We start from the raw sequence: 17396 nt of genomic DNA, 5'->3' as shown, positions 1-17396 counted from the left end.
ACTCCAGTATTCTTGCCTGGAGAATCCCATGGACAGAGGAGCCTGGCAGGCTACAGTCCATGGGGTCACAAGAGTTGGACACGACTTATCAACTAAACCACCACCAAGACCCATTTTACAGATAAGGAAACTATGCAAACGATACATAAAGAGATATGCTTAAGGTCACATAAACAGCAAAGCCAGAATTTGGACTTGGAGAATTTGCTGACAGAAACTACCTTCTTAACTATTACATTAAACTACCTCTCACTATTACTCTCCTTTACCAAGGTCCCAAGGCCTGCCACGATTTGCCCAACACATTTCTCTGGTCTCATTTACTCCATGCTCACTCTATCCAGTCACACTGTCTCCTTGCCGTTCCTTGCATATTTCCAATACACTCCACCTCAGGGCTTCTGAAACTATTTTCCTCCACTTGCAACTTTGTATCCCCAAGCAGCTTAACGGCTCTCCTCATTTTTATGGTGTCTATTCAAATGTTACTTTAACAAAGCAGCCTTCCCTGGACCCCCTCTTCATAAATCCCTTTGCCTCTTCAATATTATTTTAATATGCAGTATGTACCTTCAGAATACTTCCTAAATATTATAGGTGTGCACGCATGCTAAGTTGCTTCAGTCAGGTCTGACTCTATGGGAGACCCTTAGGGGCTGTAGCCCGCCAGGCTTCTCTGTCCCAGGCAAGAACACTGGAGTGGGTCGCCTTTTCCTCCTCAAGGGGGTCTTCCTGACCCAGAGATTGACCCCACATCTCATGTCTCCTGCACTGCAAGTGGGTTCTTTACCAGTAGTGCCATCCACAGTTCCCTGCTGCTGCTGCTGCTGCTGCTGCTAAGTCGCTTCAGTCGTGTCCAACTCTGTGCGACCCCAGAGGTGGCAGCCCACCAGGCTCTTCTGTCCCTGGGATTCTCCAGGCAAGAACACTGGAGTGGGTTGCCATTTCCTTCTCCAGTGCATGAGAGTGAAAAGTGAAAGTGAAGTTGCTCAGTCATGTCCGACTTCGCTATCCATGGACTGCAGCCCACCAGGCTCTTCCGTCCATGGGATTTTCCAAGCAAGAGTACTGGAGTGGGGTGCCATTGCCTTCTCCGCCCACAGTTCCCTATTTATTGTCTATCTCTCCCAATCAGAATGTAAGCTCACGGGGCAGAGAACTTACTGTTGGGCCCACTGCTGTGTTTCTGGCCCTTAGAACGGGCCTGTAACGTAAGAAACACTCAACAGATATTTGCCGAGTGGAAGAATAAAGGAAGGAAGGACAGACTATAGGGAAACGAAGCATTTCGGTAAGATGATGATGCTGGTTGTGCAATCAGTGCTTTCAATGCCAATCAGACCAGCACATGATGTTCATTATTTTTCCACTCGTAACTCCAAAGATTTCATCATGTCATTTCCTGAAGCCAATGAGGATTCTAGCTCTAACTTTCCACATGCCTGGGAATGAGGATAATACAAATTAGTTCTTCGATTATCATTGTGTTCACAAACTCCAATATTCACTATGTACTTAACGGGGTCTAGACACTGAGCTAAGCACTTTACATGGTTTATTTCATTTTACTGCTGCAACAGGGCTGTTGATCATTAGTACTGAAGTGTGCACAGTATTTATATCTGTGACCACTGGGGTCAGTCCGCCCAGATTTAAATCCTGGATCCACCACTGACTTGCTCTGTGGCTCTTTCTACCATCTGTAAAGAGGGCATAACATGCCATTAATTGTACATAGCCAGCAGAGTTGTTTTGAGGCTCCCATGGGATCATGCAGTTGAAACACTCGGTATAGTCTGGCACATAGCAAACATTCCAGTATCTATGCTATGATTATCCCCACCTTCCAGATCAGGAAACCAAGCCTGAAAGCAATTAAGTAACTTGCCCAACATTACAAACAACTAAGAAATTGTGCTGGGATTTAAATCTGATACTGTTTAACATTGAAGACTGTTTTTTTTTTTTTTTTTTTGACATACCATCTTTTCTGCCTCTCCTAGTCTGGCTCTGTGTTCAAAGGGCCCTAGTGAAGTAAGTCAAGTGTAGAAAATTTCATCAACTCAGCTAGCCTTCTCTTTAAAAGGCCCTCTTTGAGTGCTTGCAAAGTAAGCCCTGATGCATTTGTAAGAAGAACTAGGCTGTGATGGTGACCTTGAGAGTTGTGGATATTTATACACCTCTCTAGAAAAATTTGATCCATGATTATCTAAACATGAAAAGGAAAACAGTGCTTCTTGAAGAAAATTTAGGAGACTACCCTCATGACTTGGGACTGGGCAAAGACTTCTTAAGGTACACTAGCTGTATGATGAAATGGATTATATGAAATTAGGGATTTCTTTTCACCAAAAGACACTACTGAGGGAATGAGAAGAGAAGCCACAAAGTGAAAGAAGCTACCTGCAATATTCAACAACTGACAGAGGGTTCTCATCCAGAATACATACCCCTACAAATAAATATGAAAAAGCTAGGGAACTCAGTAGAAAAGTGAGGAAAAGACATAGGCAGGGGCTTCGCAAAAGGTCTCATCACAACGGCCAATAAACAGATGTTTATTTGTTTTTAAATCTGCCTAGCATGGGCTTCCCAGGTGGTGCTAGTGGTAAAGAACCTGCCCACCAACGCAGGATATGTAAGAGACTCAGTTTGATCCCTGGGTCAGGAAGATCCCTTGGAGGAGGGCATAGCAACCCACTCCAGTATTCTTGCCTGGAGAACCCCATCGACAGAGGAGCCTGGCGGGCTATGGTCCATAGGGTCACAAAGAGTCAGACACGTTTGAAGTGACTTAGTACAGCACAGCACAGCAGCATGTGAAATTCTCAATTAACATCCAAGAATATGAAAAATCCAGAAAAGTCAAACGTGGTGTGGATGCTGTCAGAGAATTGAGTGTAAATAAGACAGGATTCATGTCTCCAGGGAATTTCCTCATTAAAATACACAACACAATACAGGGTAAGGCATAATGTGTAAAGCAAAGGTTTACAGCTCGTGGTGACAGCAGAGGTTAATTCCGAATGAAAGGAACAAGGAGGCTTCCAAGGATGTGACACTAAGCTGTGCCCTGATGGACGCGCGAGTGCGTGGGTTGGTAATGTGTCTCTCCCCACTTGGAGACACCCTGAAGGTGGCACTGCTGATGCTGAGGGGCCAGGGGGACAACAGGAGCACATCTGAGCAGTCTTCCAGGGTGTGTGTGCTTAGTCGCTCCTCCTAGAGTGGCGCCTTTGTAAGGATCAGTAAGACCTGGGGCTCGGAGCAGGCAATGGCACCGCACTCTAGTACTCTTGCCTGGAAAATCCCGCGGATGGAGGCACCTGGTAGGCTGCAGTCCATGGGGTTGCTAAGAGTCAGATACGACTGAGCGACTTCCCTTCCATTTTTCACTTTCATGCGTTGGAGAAGGAAATGACAACCCACTCCAGTGTTCTTGCCTGGAGAATCCCAGGGACGGGGGAGCCTGGTGGGCTGCTGTCTATGGGGTCGCACAGAGTTGGGATCACACAGAGTCGGACACGACTGAAGCGACTTAGCAGAAGACATGGGGCTAAAACTTCAGGGTTCACTTTGCGAAGAGAAAAATGATCAAATGCAGCCCCTCTGTCATTAACTTACTCCTTCCACGGGTGGGAGACCGCCCCTGTTCTGGCTCCTTCTCTCTGCAACCTGCAGCCCAATTTCTATCCAGGTCTCCACTGGCAGGCCACTGAAAAGGAGATTCTTTTGGGTTGTACCACATTTTCTTCAGGGGTCAAGTTTGATGGAATATTCCTTATGACCTGTCTGAGTTTTGTTTCTACATCTTTAGTGACGTCACTTTTTTAGGCTATCGGCCTTTAGCCTCTGGAAGCTTCGGGACAGGCAGAATGTGTGCTGTTTCATCTGACTTACATTGGCTCCTCAGAGGAAGGGGACACCACGTCCTGCTCGGTTAAAAGGTTTCCAGTGTTAGCCTTCCAGAAATAATGAAAATACTGTCAGCTGCTCAACAAGAATTTCAAAGCAACCCTTTTATCTGTGGCAGGAGGGTGCTGAGGTTGGCCTCCTTTGCTGTCTGTCATTCCAGTTTAAAGCACAATAGCTTTATTGTTCTTCTCCAGAAAACAGTGAAACCCTCCTAGAGCCATTTGGTAAAGGCATTTTGGAGGAAAAAAAATTGCCTGGCTTTCCAGCAAAAATAAATAATTTCCAAGTGAGCCTTCAATGAGATTGCAGGGACCCTGTCCTTACTGCAGAACCAAGCACAGGGGTAGACACTCCCTGACATGCTTCACTACAGTTCGTTTGGTTGTAAGGATTTATTTTACTCTTTTGATATCTCCTTTTGGGGGGAATTATTATAAACTGTTTATAAATAACAATAACTTGCTTACCTAAAAGTTTCTTATAGTCTTATGTAGGGCAGTGGGAAGCAGGGGAGAATGATAAGACTGAGTAAAGATTTGAATTGGATTCCTAAGGAAAAAAAGAAACATAAAGAAAGTGGCTGAAGTTCGACAAACTTCCAAAGCTGATTAGAAAACACGTGGGAAATGTTAGTGGATGGCGGCAGTGCTGATAACGGCATGAGCAGCGTTCAGACTTAGTGTCCACCACCAGCCTGCGTGCGCAGCTTTTGTGTGTGGCTTTCACACTGTGCTCCATGGGGCTTTCTGGTTTTCCTGGGGCTCCACAGTCAGAGGGGTCTCAGAGGGAGGGGTACCGAGCTCAGCCATCAGTCCCGAGTTCAGTACCCCTGATCCTGAGCCCCCATGACTCACTTTAATCACCATGATCTGGGCTTGTACCTGTTTACCTGTTGTTAAGTATGTAAGTGTTTGAAAACACACACACACACACACACATATATATATATATGCTCAAGAGAAGTGGAGGGGGAAGAAGAGCTCAGAAATCGTTATTATGGGTCATTTCCCTGAGCATCTTTTAAGAGTCTCTCAAATGAACCCCCAACAATTCAATCCAGTGCCCCTTAAACTGTGAGGAGCACCCTTAGACAGGGCAAGCAGGGCATCTTGCTACAAAGAGGGCCTCATGTTTGAGAAGGCCATCCTTAAACCTTCCTCAGTCCCCTCCAGTGCCTGGGACTGGCTGAGTCCAGCAGTGCCCTCCAGGCAAAGCACTCCCGAGCCTGCGTGGTTCCTGGGCCCGTCTCTCCTCCGCACAGGGCGCTCTGAAATCCTGGTATCAGTGGCTGACCACTTACCCTCAGGGAGCTCTGGCACTTTCCCTCTGGGGTTTTTCTGCCATCCCACGGCCAAGCCCCAGGGCCCGGAGAGCAGACTGACAACCAGACGGTCCCTGCTGGTCACTTACTGTTAGTTTTTCTTTCATAAGAGAGCTTCAGACTGGGTTGCTAGAGTAGTGCTGACATTCTGATTGGGGTTACTAACACTTACACTCACAGAAGACATAAGAAAACTCAGGGCTTTGGACAACTGACCGTCCACTGCCCATCTCTGGATCTGAGCCGCATCTCTGGGCCTGTCCAGAGGCGCTTGAGTGTCTGTGCTCCAACTACAGAGCCATCTCTGCTCTTGCACACCCAAGGGCGTTGACAGTGGCTGCAGGAATCCTTTACCTCTGACTCCTGCTGCTAGCACCAAGGGCAGCTGCTGACTCCTTCTGTGGGAGAGGTACAGCACACCTGGGAGTCCCCAGGACTGACCAGGCCTGTCACCTCCAAGAGCCTTTGAGGTCACCGCTGTGCAGTCTAACAGGTCTTCTGATCAGTGTCCTGTCTTTCCTCCGACTGATAGGATGACATTATGCTCTCCCAGGTAGATCTTACAGCCTGCCCAAAGATGCACGGCCATTCCTCGAGTAAATGGACCTGTGCTCTTCCCATGAGGCCCACAGGCTCCTCTTCCATCCTTGTTGCAAGCGGTGGCATGGAAGTTCAGAGTGCGTTCAGTGTTAAAAAAGATGACATTCTAGGAATGCAGTGATTGTGGCCTAAAGAGTTCAAAAGAAGTCATGGTTGGAATATGAGCTATTTTACATTTAAGGCATAAAATTCTGAACAATCTAACATGAGTGGAAAATGAATTATTATTCACATTTTCCTGCATCCTCTGGACAAGACTTGCATTTGTGGCCTTCCATCAATGATAACGATCTCTGAGAGAATAACAACATCGGTGAGGACCCCTGGAAGCCAGGATGACAGGCAGCATGATGGATGATGCCCCGTTAGGAGTAACGGCACACCCAGCACGGAAGGACTGATTTAGGGAGATCAGGAACAAAAAACCCTATCTTCTTTTTACACAAATAGCTTGAGAAAACTATGACATTTGAGTAATAACTGCATTGCTACCTTTTGCTTGCAGTGGGTGACAGAAATTAGCCAGGAAGAGCATATGTAACGAGAAGGAACATGAAGAGGGAGTTCCTTGATCCAAATAGGAACAGATAGGCCCTGGATCCTATGGAGAATCTTTTGTTCACTGAGTGATAGAAAACAATTACGAATATCTCAAGTTCACCCGTTTTCTAAACCATCAGTCAATCATCTTTCATGGGCAGTGAACTTTGTAACACATTTTTAATCAAAATTTTCACATAGACAGGACCCCTCCAAATATTCTGCCTACAGACTTACATATTCTAGGGGAAGCCCTCCCACCCCTGTCTTGCCTGATACTTTGTAATAACTTCCTAATTGAGCCCTCTATTTTAAAAAAATCTCTACCCGTTCTAGTGCATCTTCTAAACTGCCAGAGAGTGCTCTTTCTAAAATGCAAATCCAGACAAGTTTATCCTGCTTATAGTTCTTCGGTATCCAGGAAACCCTACTGAACTTTTTCGGCTTGGCACATAGTTTCCGTCATAATCCAGCCCTTCCTTACCTCTCTTAGCCCCATCTCCTTGTAATATCCCAGTAGCTCCTTGATGTTCTAGCCACCCAACCGTCAACTTTCAAGATCCTCGGTGCTCTTAAATGCTCTACCCCTTCTTGGGATTTCTTCACCATGAATCATCTTCCAAAATGGTTCCTACATGTCTGGCAAGACTCACTGGGGGGTCTCACCCCAACCACCTCCCTGAATGTCTCCTTCCTCCTCCACCTCTCCCAGGCTGAAGGCATGCACAGGGGCCAGTGCAGCTAGAGAGTGGTGGAGGGGGCGGACGACAGTAGAGCTGAGCCAGAGGGTGTGCAGCACAGTTCACAGAAGTCCTCAGAGGATTCTATTCCAAGAAACACGCGAAGCCATCAGTTGCCCACCCCCCGACCAGCGAACCTAAGAAGTCTCTTCCCACTCTAAATGTAGGCTAGCTGTATAACTCAGTTTAACCCAAAACGACAAAGCAGAAGTGACACTGTGCTAGCTCCGCGCTTGAGTCATCAATGAGAAGACATGGAAACTTCTGCTTTTGTGCTCTGCAAATCCCCGGGCCCCATGTAAGATGTTCAGCTACCTGCTGGAGAGACCGTGTGCAAAGGCCATATGAAAAACGGAGAGGCCTCAGACTATATGGTGAGAGGGAGAGGCCCATCGGTAGCCCATCTGAGTCCAGCTTCCAGCTGTCCCTGCTAAGGGACCAGGCATGTGAATGAAGTATCTTGGGTATTCTGGCTCTACCCATGGGTAAAGGTCCTGTGAGACAGTCACTGGAGCCCCAGTCAACCTGCACAATCACGCAAAAACAATAAAAAGGTTATACCAAGCAGCTAAGTTAAGTGATATCCGGACTGGGACTCAAAGGTGAGAATGTGTCTTGGCATCAAGAAAGATAACAAGATGTTGGGTAGGGGATGTACCATTAGCAAACTCCACACCTGGCATCACAAAGCAGGGCTCAGAGACCCAGTGGGCAGCTAGAGTGCATACTAGGCATCTGATAAGCCTGGACTCACGCCCACTGCTGACCTAACCCTACCTTCCCACTCCCTGTCACACTCACCTTATCAGTTTCACACCTGACCAAGAGAGATGAGGCATCAGACAAGCTCAGTGTGACCTCTACCCGCAGCTGTGCCAGGCAGGAAGGCACAGTGACCAGCCAGCTGGCAAGGAGAGGACAGGAAGCTGAAGCCTGATGAGACGTTCTAACAGAAATGGCAGGAACTGATTATCAGTGAGTCCTTTGCTCTTCCGGCCAAGGGCACAGGTTCCAGCTCAGCTAATCTGGCTGTATTCCAGAGCCACCAACAAAACCTCTAATCCCAGCCAGCTGTCCAAACTGGTCTCCCTCCGTTAGTCTCGGCAAAGAAGGACAAGATACCATGTCTAACTCACAGGATTTCTCAGGAAAATGCTGTGTTGCGAGCGAGTCCATGTAACAGTGGCATTATCAAAAAAATAACTGGGTTCTGCCCTTCATCCGCTCATCTTCTTCCTTCCTACATCCCAGACTAAAGCTGTTCCTCTAGTTGAATTCCTTATATTTATTGACAGGATCACCAGTCTCCACCCAGGCGCTCAGCCTTAAACTTTGACATTATTTTGAAGTCTCTCTTCTTTCCACCTCCCTCACTCAATCTACACCCTGCTATCACTTCTGCCCATCTCTTAGATCACTCTTTTTATTCCTATAGCTCTAGGTTAGGACTCGTAACTTACGTGAAGGGTTCCAAGAACTTCCTAGTTGGCATTGTGGCTTCTACTTTTTTCTTCCCTCCATCTTTTATATCTTTGCAAGAATCATCTTTCTAAAATATGTTCCCAGCATGTCATTTTCCAGCTCACAATCCATCAATGATTCTCTAATTCATGCAACAGGGCTGCAAACTCAAATACCTTCAGGTGATTGGAGTGTAAGACGTGACTGAATGTTTAGGATGACAGGGAGCTGCAGAGCCCTGCTGGCAGGTGGAGGGGATGGATCCTGCTAAAGATATTTATATTCCCCATTTTTAGAACTACTGTCCTCACCAAAGGAAACGCAAAATTTCTCAGAATAAAGGCCAGACCCTTCAGTCTGATTTTCTAAGGTTTCTATGAGTAGATTCCAACCTACTTTTCTGGGCTTAGAGCACGGCTGTCAGACGTGGTGCGCATATGGCACGTGGCACATTTTTCTGTCCCTGGTCCGTGGTGGGTACTGCCGCTGGCCATGGTTTTCTTTCCTGCTGGGCTCAGGTTCAAGCCCAGGATCCTCTTCAACCCACCACTTTGGAGAGCAACTACGAGCCAGCAGGGCTTAGTGTGCTGGCGAAAGCCTACTTGCCCCTGTGTGCAACTCATGTCCGGTCAATTCCAGCTTGAGCTGAATCCCCACATTCACCGTACCATACTCACTGTGCAGACGAGAGGATCTGAAAACAGCTAAATGACCTGTTTAGCTGTTTTTCTCCAGCCCACACTCTGGCTTACCTCAGAGGCTGACATGCTCTAGGCTCAATCCCGTTTCAGGTGAGCTACCCACTGGTCACTATGGGTCGTTACAGGAGACAGGTCCTGATCCCAGTAATGTGCTCCAGAGAGAGGCTTAGATGAGGGCCCCATCTCAGCAAAAGCAGACATCTCAGAACCTCTCCCATTGCTATGCTTGCAGTGGCAATTGACCTCAGAGAGACCCAACCCTGTTGATACAGCTGTTTTAGATAGACTTACTCATAGCAACCGGAGAAGGCAATGGTGACCCACTCCAGTGTTCTTGCTTGGATAATCCCAGGGACGGGGGGTGCCTGGTGGGCTGCCATCTATGGGGTCGCACAGAGTCGGACACGACTGAAGTGACTTAGCCGCAGCAGCAGCAGGCATAGCAACGCTGGTCCACAGGACCAGTGTCCATAGGTCGTACTCTGTTCATAGGTCAGTTGTGAATGATGTGTACACAGATTCACTCTCCCTGGAAGCATCATAACCTAGGTCACTTGCTGGATTTAGCTCAGTGGTACGTGTGGCTTGTCGGAGGTATTTATGGGACAGTGTCCATACAGAGTCCAAGATTTCCCCACTGAAGAGTTTATTCTTTCTACTCTGTAACACTTGCTTCTATTACTTGGGGTCTGCTTCCCCTTTTCCTATTTAATTGGGGTCTGCATGTTTCAAAGAGCACAATTTTCCTCTTTGTTTGGCAAGATGTTTATACTTTCTTCTAAAGCAATTGACTTTACTCTCTGTTCTACAGGAGAAAGTAAGACAGATGTTAGTAATATCACACAGATGAACTAAAAAAGCCCAAGGGAGAGGAAGTAGGAGAAGAACAATTTATTTCACAACATACTTAATGGAGCTAGTTTGTCTTCATTTATGATTCTCTTGAGAGGCCTTCAGCCTGGTACCTGCTGTGATGGACGTCACACTTGCTCCATATGGATACTGTGCCCTAACAACAGGCTTGCAAACAGCAAAGTTGGAGTCCTGCCTCACATGTCACCCTAAATGCTAGTCTGGTTGCCCACATGGGCAAATTTGCCTCCAACAAAGCCTTAAAATTAGTTGGTCCCTGGGACAACTGCAGCTAACAACACAGCAGAATTGAGAGGGAGTGTGCAGAGTGTGTAGTGTGCAGGTCCAACTGAAGCTGGGAACCAGGACCTCCATTCTCCCCACGTAGACAGAAGTGTCTTTTGTCTCTTCAAAGTTCCTGTTTTTTACTTTTCATACATTTTTTTTTATTTAGGAATAAACTCTGATATGGATTTAATGCTTGCATCCCCCCTCCCACCTCTCTTTATATGTTGAGGCCATAATCTTTAATTAGTACCTGGAGGTGGGACCTTTGGGAGACATTAGGTCATGTGGGTGGAGCCCTCATGAATGGAGTTAGTGCCTTTCCGAGAAGAGCCGTGAGAAAGATGACCTCTCTTTCCCACGTGAGGACACAGCAGATGACCATCTGTGAGGCAGGAGGTCTGCCCTTACGAGACACTGAACCTTTCTCTTGGACTTCCCTGTCTCCAGAACTGTGAGAAATATATGTCTGTAGTTTATAAGCCACTCAGTCTATTGTAATTTTTATAGAAGCTGGAGCTAAGACAAACTCCTGTAAGAATTAGTTAAATTTGAAGAGAAGGAAAAGAGGTAAAATCCATGCTAAGGATCACTTGCCAAAGTACATCTCCCAGGAATAGTGATTACTTCCATCTTTTCCATCTATACAAAAAGTGGAAGGCAGCATTATATGGTGAGAATTCCTCCCCCCACAAAGCCCCATGGAATAGCAAAATTTTAAAGGTGGGGTTTTATTGTTAATGAAGACACTGTCTAACAGGGTGAGGGGATTCCTAGAGAATGCAGAACTTGATGACCACTGGAGAAATGAACCTTCAAAACCACTTAAGTTTCAAAGCTTGTGCATCATGGAAAATTCGCCTCAAATGTGATGACAGGGTTCACGCAGGCCTGGGTAGGTAGGCCTCCCATCTGATCCCTGCCCTGGTTCAGGGGACACACACTGTGCCCTGGGCCTGGGGCCAAGTAGAGAGTATCCTTTAGCCTTGAGATGTCCACTGCAGATGGAGTTGCATTTTATGAAAACTCATGAAGAATTTAAAAATAATTTTTATTAGCCATTTTCCCAATTGATATAATTACTTTTTTGTAGAGAGGAAAATGTAATTTTACCAAACGGAGATACTGTGTCATCCTTAGTCCCACCTACCAACCCTCACAATTCTTTGTTTGATCACCAATGGGGTGACTCTGGGCTTCCCTCATGGCTCAGCTGGTAAAGAATCTGCCTGCGGAGCAGGAGACCCAGGTTTGATCCCTGGGTTGGGAAGATCCCCTGGAGAAGGAAATGGCAACCCACTCAATATTCTTGCCTGGAGAATCAGATGGACAGAGGAGCCTGGAAAGTACAGTCCTTGGGGTCACAAGAGTCGGACACAACTTAGAGACTAAAGAGAGAGAGAGGGTGACTCCAGATTAACATAGCATTCCACCCTGTAAGAAGTTATGCCTGAAACAGCCTCCCAGCTGAGAGTCTGTAGATGAAGGTTGATGACAATGACGGTAAAGGGAGACAGGGACCTGCGATACTTAACAAACTGTCTGCAAAATAACAAACTAGTAACTTTGGCTTAAAGAAGACACACCTGGTCTTCCTATGTGATACTGCATGGCCAAGGTATCCATTGGAGGACAGCGAACGGTGGCCGGTTGGAGGGTCTCTTAAGTATAATACTGTTATACAATTAGACCGGTTCTGTAAGGAACAAGGGAAGTGGGTAGAAGTAGCATATGTGTTGCCCTTTTTCTCTCTGCAAAATATGCCAGACTTATGTCCTAAGGGTATAGATTTGAGCGTGAAACCTTCAGCTCCCTCCTGTCCTCCTACTTTGCCCCCGTACCCAGGGCTCCAAGCTGCGCAAACTGAAAACCAGAGAATCCCCTTTGTCTCAGTGGAAATCCAAACTGAGATTCAAACTGCACACATGGAGGTCCAAACAACTCCTGTCTCAGTACGACCTCAGACTACTCTGGTTTCAGTAGAAACTCAGACCATCGAAGTAAGAGATGAGATGGAGGACAGTAGACAAAGAGAAAAAGAAAAACATGTTTCTCCAATCTATCCCTGGGATCATATGTGCAGAGCAGCCAGAGAGACTGAGGAAGAGCCACACAAGCTGTTGCCTCTTCATGAAACACCCAGCGGGAGAAATAATCAGTCTATGAGAGTTAATAAGCTTTTATCTTATCAAGAAATACAAAGAATCAAGGAGGATCTGGGAGACTATAGAGGGCCCAGAAAAATATATTAGAGCTTTTAAAGGTGTTACTCTGCTTTATGACCTTACTTGGAAGGATGTGATGTATATCTTGGGACAAACGCTGACTCACGACTCAAAGACTCGAGTTTTGGGAAAAGCAGTTGCTTATGGAGATGAATGGCTTGGTAATGAATCAGTAGAGAAGAGGGAGGATGAGATAGCGGCCCTCCCCACTGGGAATCAGGTGGTCCCAACTATAGAACCAGACTGGAACTACAACTCAGCTAAAGAAAGATGGGATCAGAGTCATTTTGTCAGATGTACTCTTGAAGGACTCAGGCAGGTGCGTTCTAAGCCTTTAAACTATAGCAAATTGGCAGACATAGAACAGGAGGAGAAGGAAGCTCCTGGTAAATTCCCTGGTAGACTAAGAGAAGCCCTTCTCAGATTCACTGAGATTGATTCCGAAAGTGAAGAAGGAAAAGTGATCTTAAAAGATAGATTTCTTAAACAGCCAGAGAAAAATGCCCAGAGGGACCCAGGTGAAAAGGAATGGGCTTGCTATTACTGTGGAAAGGAGGGGCACCTCAAGCAGGATTGCCCTCAGGCATCTAAGCCACCCCGGCTCCACGTCCGGTCTGCAAAGGACCACACCGGAGGAGAGACTACCCTCAGAGGCGTAGGTCTCTGGGGTCAGACTCTCAAGACAATCAGGACTGAAGGTGCCCGGGGGTCCCCACACAAGCTCCGGTCCTAATTACACCTGAGGAACCCCGGGTATTAATAATTGTGGGGAGCCAATCTGTCGATTTCCTTTTAGATACTGGGGCAACTTACTCTGTGCTTAGTGAAGCCCCTGGCCCACAGTCTTCCCAATCCGCTTCCATAATGGGACTGTCTGGACGAGCCAAAAGGTATTATTTCAGTTATTCTTTATCTTGCAACTGGGATTCTGTGCTATTTTCACACGAGTTTCTGATTGTGCCAGACTCTCCCTCACCCCTTTTGGGGAGGGATATATTGGAAGGAATGATGCTAAAGCTGAAACTCCAGTACTTTGGCCACCTCATGCGAAGAGTTGACTCATTGGAAAAGACTCTGATGCTGGGAGGGATTGGGGGCAGGAGGAGAAGGGGAGGACCGAGGATGAGATGGCTGGATGGCATCACTGACTCAATGGACGTGAGTCTGAGTGAACTCTGGGAGTTGGTGATGGACAGGGAGGCCTGGCGTGCTGTGATTCATGGGGTCGCAAAGAGTCAGACATGACTGAGCGACTGGACTGAACTGACTGAACTTTGGCCACCTCATGTGAAGAGTTTACTCATTGGAAAAGACTCTGATGCTGGGAGGGATTGGGGGCAGGAGGAGAAGGGGGAAGACAGAGGATGAGATGGCTGGATGGCATCACGGACTCGATGGACGTGAGTCTGAGTGAACTCCGGGAGTTGGTGATGGACAGGGAAGCCTGATGTGCTGCGATTCATGGGGTCGCAAAGAGTCGGACATGACTGAGTGACTGAACTGAACTGAACTGAATTATACTTTCTGATAGAATTATGTCCCTTTCTTAATCATCGTAGAGATTTTAGGCTTTTTCCATAGTTAAAATTTTATTAGGAAATAGGAATACTCAGACTAAAAAAAAAATCACAAGATATGATGAAAATTTAATTAGGAGAAAGCCTAGAGAGAAGGCCATGACAAATAATGGCGTACAAACTTTCTCTCACGGCATCAGTAGTCGATCAGGAGACTTCTAGTTTTCTCAAAACCATGTTTTACTTTCCTCATTGCTCAATTTATTTCTCAGCAAACATTTAAGTTTTTTTAATTCATTACCTTATACAAAGTTAACATCTTCTGTGCTTTGTCTTTTTTCTCCCTCTAAAGATACTGCTTTAAATGGCAGGCCGGGGTGTAGGGTGTTTGATGTTCTCTGAGTTACCACGAGTTCTGGGCTGTAAATAAATCATGAATGTACCACATCAATCATGAATTATCCATTTTTGCTTGTACTTTCTATAGAACACTACGCATCAAAATTGAATCCAAAGCACTGGAATTTTAGGTGGTTAAGATCATTAAAATAGCTGGTTATTCAGCCTTGCAAAAAGATTTTTTTTTTTAAATCTATGTCTATGTAAAAATTCTTACCAGCTGGAAAAAGTACAGCCCTCTCTGCACTCACCACCACCACAGCGGTGCATTAGGCCACAAAGGACACAAGGGGCTTAAAAATAGATTGTCAATGTCATGAGATATATATTTCAATTTTTTAACTTAAAAATAGTATTTTCCCATTACGTGCATCCTTTTAAGCCTTTGGGCTTGCAGCCCAATTACATGGTTGTCTAATAGGATATTTTCTCCTCTTTCACAAATGGAGCACAGTCTGTTCCCAACTTACTAAGTACCCAACTTAGAAGTTCCAAAGCTTCATTCAGAAGTTGTTTGCTTGGAACAGATCGAACACATTTCTCAGAGCAACAAGGTGAGTGGTTCTGTCCCCATGCAATTTCACAGCCTGCTAACTCACAGGATACTAGAAATATGGACCTAATGATAATCTAGAAAGTGATCAACAGATAGAAACACATTTCTGTGGAAAACTGTTCATAATTAAACTTGGGATGGGAAGAACAGAGTTCCTGTCATTTCTCCTTTGCTCCTGCCTTCCTCAGCTGGTATGCCACATAGGCCCAAGGCTGCTCCAGCCAGGCAAGAGCTGGGAAAAAAGGCAAAATGGCAAAAAGAGGGTTACTATGTTTGGAGGATAGACTGTTAAATCTAGAATAATTGAATTAAATTCTTTGAATTAAAATTTAAGGTTCATATGTGTTTCATGCATGTGTGCACATACCAATGTGTATTTTCCAGCAAGATAGTCTTATCCTTTTGTTAGATTCTTAGAAGGATTCCAGACCTCAGACTTTAAAAAAAAAAAAAAATCAGGAATCACTGTTCTGGCAGATATAAACAAAGAATGGAATGAGGTTCTCGCCAGCATAGCCCCTCAGCACTGTTCTTCCGTCCTGGGCGATCACCCAGTGGAAAGGCTGACAAATAACTCCTTCCCTGAGTGCCCACGTGTGCTCCATCCCCATTCCCAACAAACCTGGGTGTCCCAGACCTGTCCCACAAAGCATCTTGCAGTCCTACTCGCCCAGGTCCAATTACGAAAGAGCTAACGCCTGGCCCAGCAGGGGACTCCAGGGACCAATGCCTGTTTTCACTAGCTCATGCCTTGGCCTTGCTAAGTCACTTCAGTCATGTCAGACTCTTTGCCACCCTCTGGACTATAGCCCACCAGGTTCCTATGTCCATGGAATTCTCCAGGCAAGAATACTGGAGTGGGTAGCCATTTGCTTCTCCAGGAGATCTTCACAACCCAAGGACTGAACCTGCAACTCTTGTGTCTCCTGCATGGGCAGGCAGGTTCTTGACCATTAGCACCACCTGGGAAGCCCTGGTGAAATATTTTAATGTCAACCCTGGCTCTCCCACTGTATTCCACTGTATTGACTTGGAATAAACTACTTTACTTATCAGCTTCAGTTTCCTTCTTAGTGAAATGAGGGATGAAAAGAATACCTAGCTTGCTGATACTATGACGTGAGAATTCAGAGTATAAATGAAGTGCCTGGCATAGGGAAGGTGCTCAAGAAATGGTAGCACTTAATGAGAGAATCTTTGCAAGATACTTGTGTGCTTAGTCACTCAGTCATGTCCTACTCTTTGCAACCCCATGGACTGTAGCCCGCCAGGCTCCTTTGTCCATGGAATTCTCTAGGCAAGAATACTGGAGTGGGTTGCCATGCCCTCTTCCAGGGAATTTTCTCAACCCAGGGATTGAACCTCATTGCAGGCGGATTCTTTACTGCCTGAACCACCAGGGAAGCACTGGGCAAACTGTAAGTGTTCCAGAAAGATGAAGTACCATCACCCCGTTACTGTTCAGTGGCTATTATTATTATTGACATCCTCTAGAAAACCCTTCACTAACTGAGAGATGAAAACTAATGACCTTGATCTCCTAACTCAAAAATTCTGCGACTCTATTGCAGACATGTTTCCATGCCTCTGGTATCAGAAACTGATGTTCCATCAGTGAGGCCCTTCAGAAGGAAATATTCTCTGAAGACTGTGACCTATGCTTTTGCATTGTTAATAATTTCATGTACATTTGCACCTTAGGCAGGGTCGGCCAATTAGAAGGCTTATGAATATTGTCCGTGCTCCAAGAGTGCAGGTTTGGGAATACCCTGATTGTGTCCAGATGGTTTTGGCTATTATGTGGAATGATTTAGCTGATGAACTATGTCATCAATACTGAATCAGGAAATTTTCAGCCAGGAAAAAGAGGATTCACAGCCTTCTTTGCATAGCTTTGTAATTTGCACACCCCAGTCTGGGCCCTTCTTTAGAAACTGGAATAAGCTTGTCCTCTAACCCAATCCAGATGCTTGGTGACGTTCCCACTGCTGTGACTCCCACACACTGGCCAGCAGTGTTCCTGCGTCAGCATCTACATTTCCTGATGGGACAACTGCCTCCATTTAGGTGCCCTGTTCTTTATATCTGCCCCCAAATAAATTCTATATAATTTCATATCAAGAAAGCCCTAATAACCTTTCACAGCCTAAGTAAGAACCCTAAACAAACTCTTTTCTTCTTTGTGATAGGGTTCAAGACACACAACCCCAATATATAACACCTGGACATAGCATATATTTTTAAGCTAAAGGGATTTGGGATATGGCATGTGCAAGAAAGACTT

At 45.8% G+C, this 17396-nt stretch overlaps 1 long non-coding RNA gene across 1 annotated transcript; it reads right to left on the bottom strand.

The window, feature by feature from the left end:
- Positions 1-1367: 1367 nt before the first annotated feature.
- On the bottom strand, positions 1368-15746 carry LOC120857946. The gene is made up of 4 exons (XR_005719785.1): positions 15480-15746; positions 14459-14577; positions 5216-5964; positions 1368-1442 (listed from the first exon to the last, which is right to left on the bottom strand). It is a non-coding gene; the product is annotated as an uncharacterized LOC120857946 (long non-coding RNA).
- Between the last annotated feature and the right edge of the window lie 1650 nt (positions 15747-17396).

Source organism: Oryx dammah, unplaced genomic scaffold (assembly GCF_014754425.2).
Source record: "Oryx dammah isolate SB20612 unplaced genomic scaffold, SCBI_Odam_1.1 HiC_scaffold_29, whole genome shotgun sequence".
Classification (NCBI taxonomy): Eukaryota; Metazoa; Chordata; class Mammalia; order Artiodactyla; family Bovidae; genus Oryx; species Oryx dammah.
Note: the sequence above shows the minus strand (reverse complement) of the source record. Positions and strands in the feature narration are given on the sequence as shown.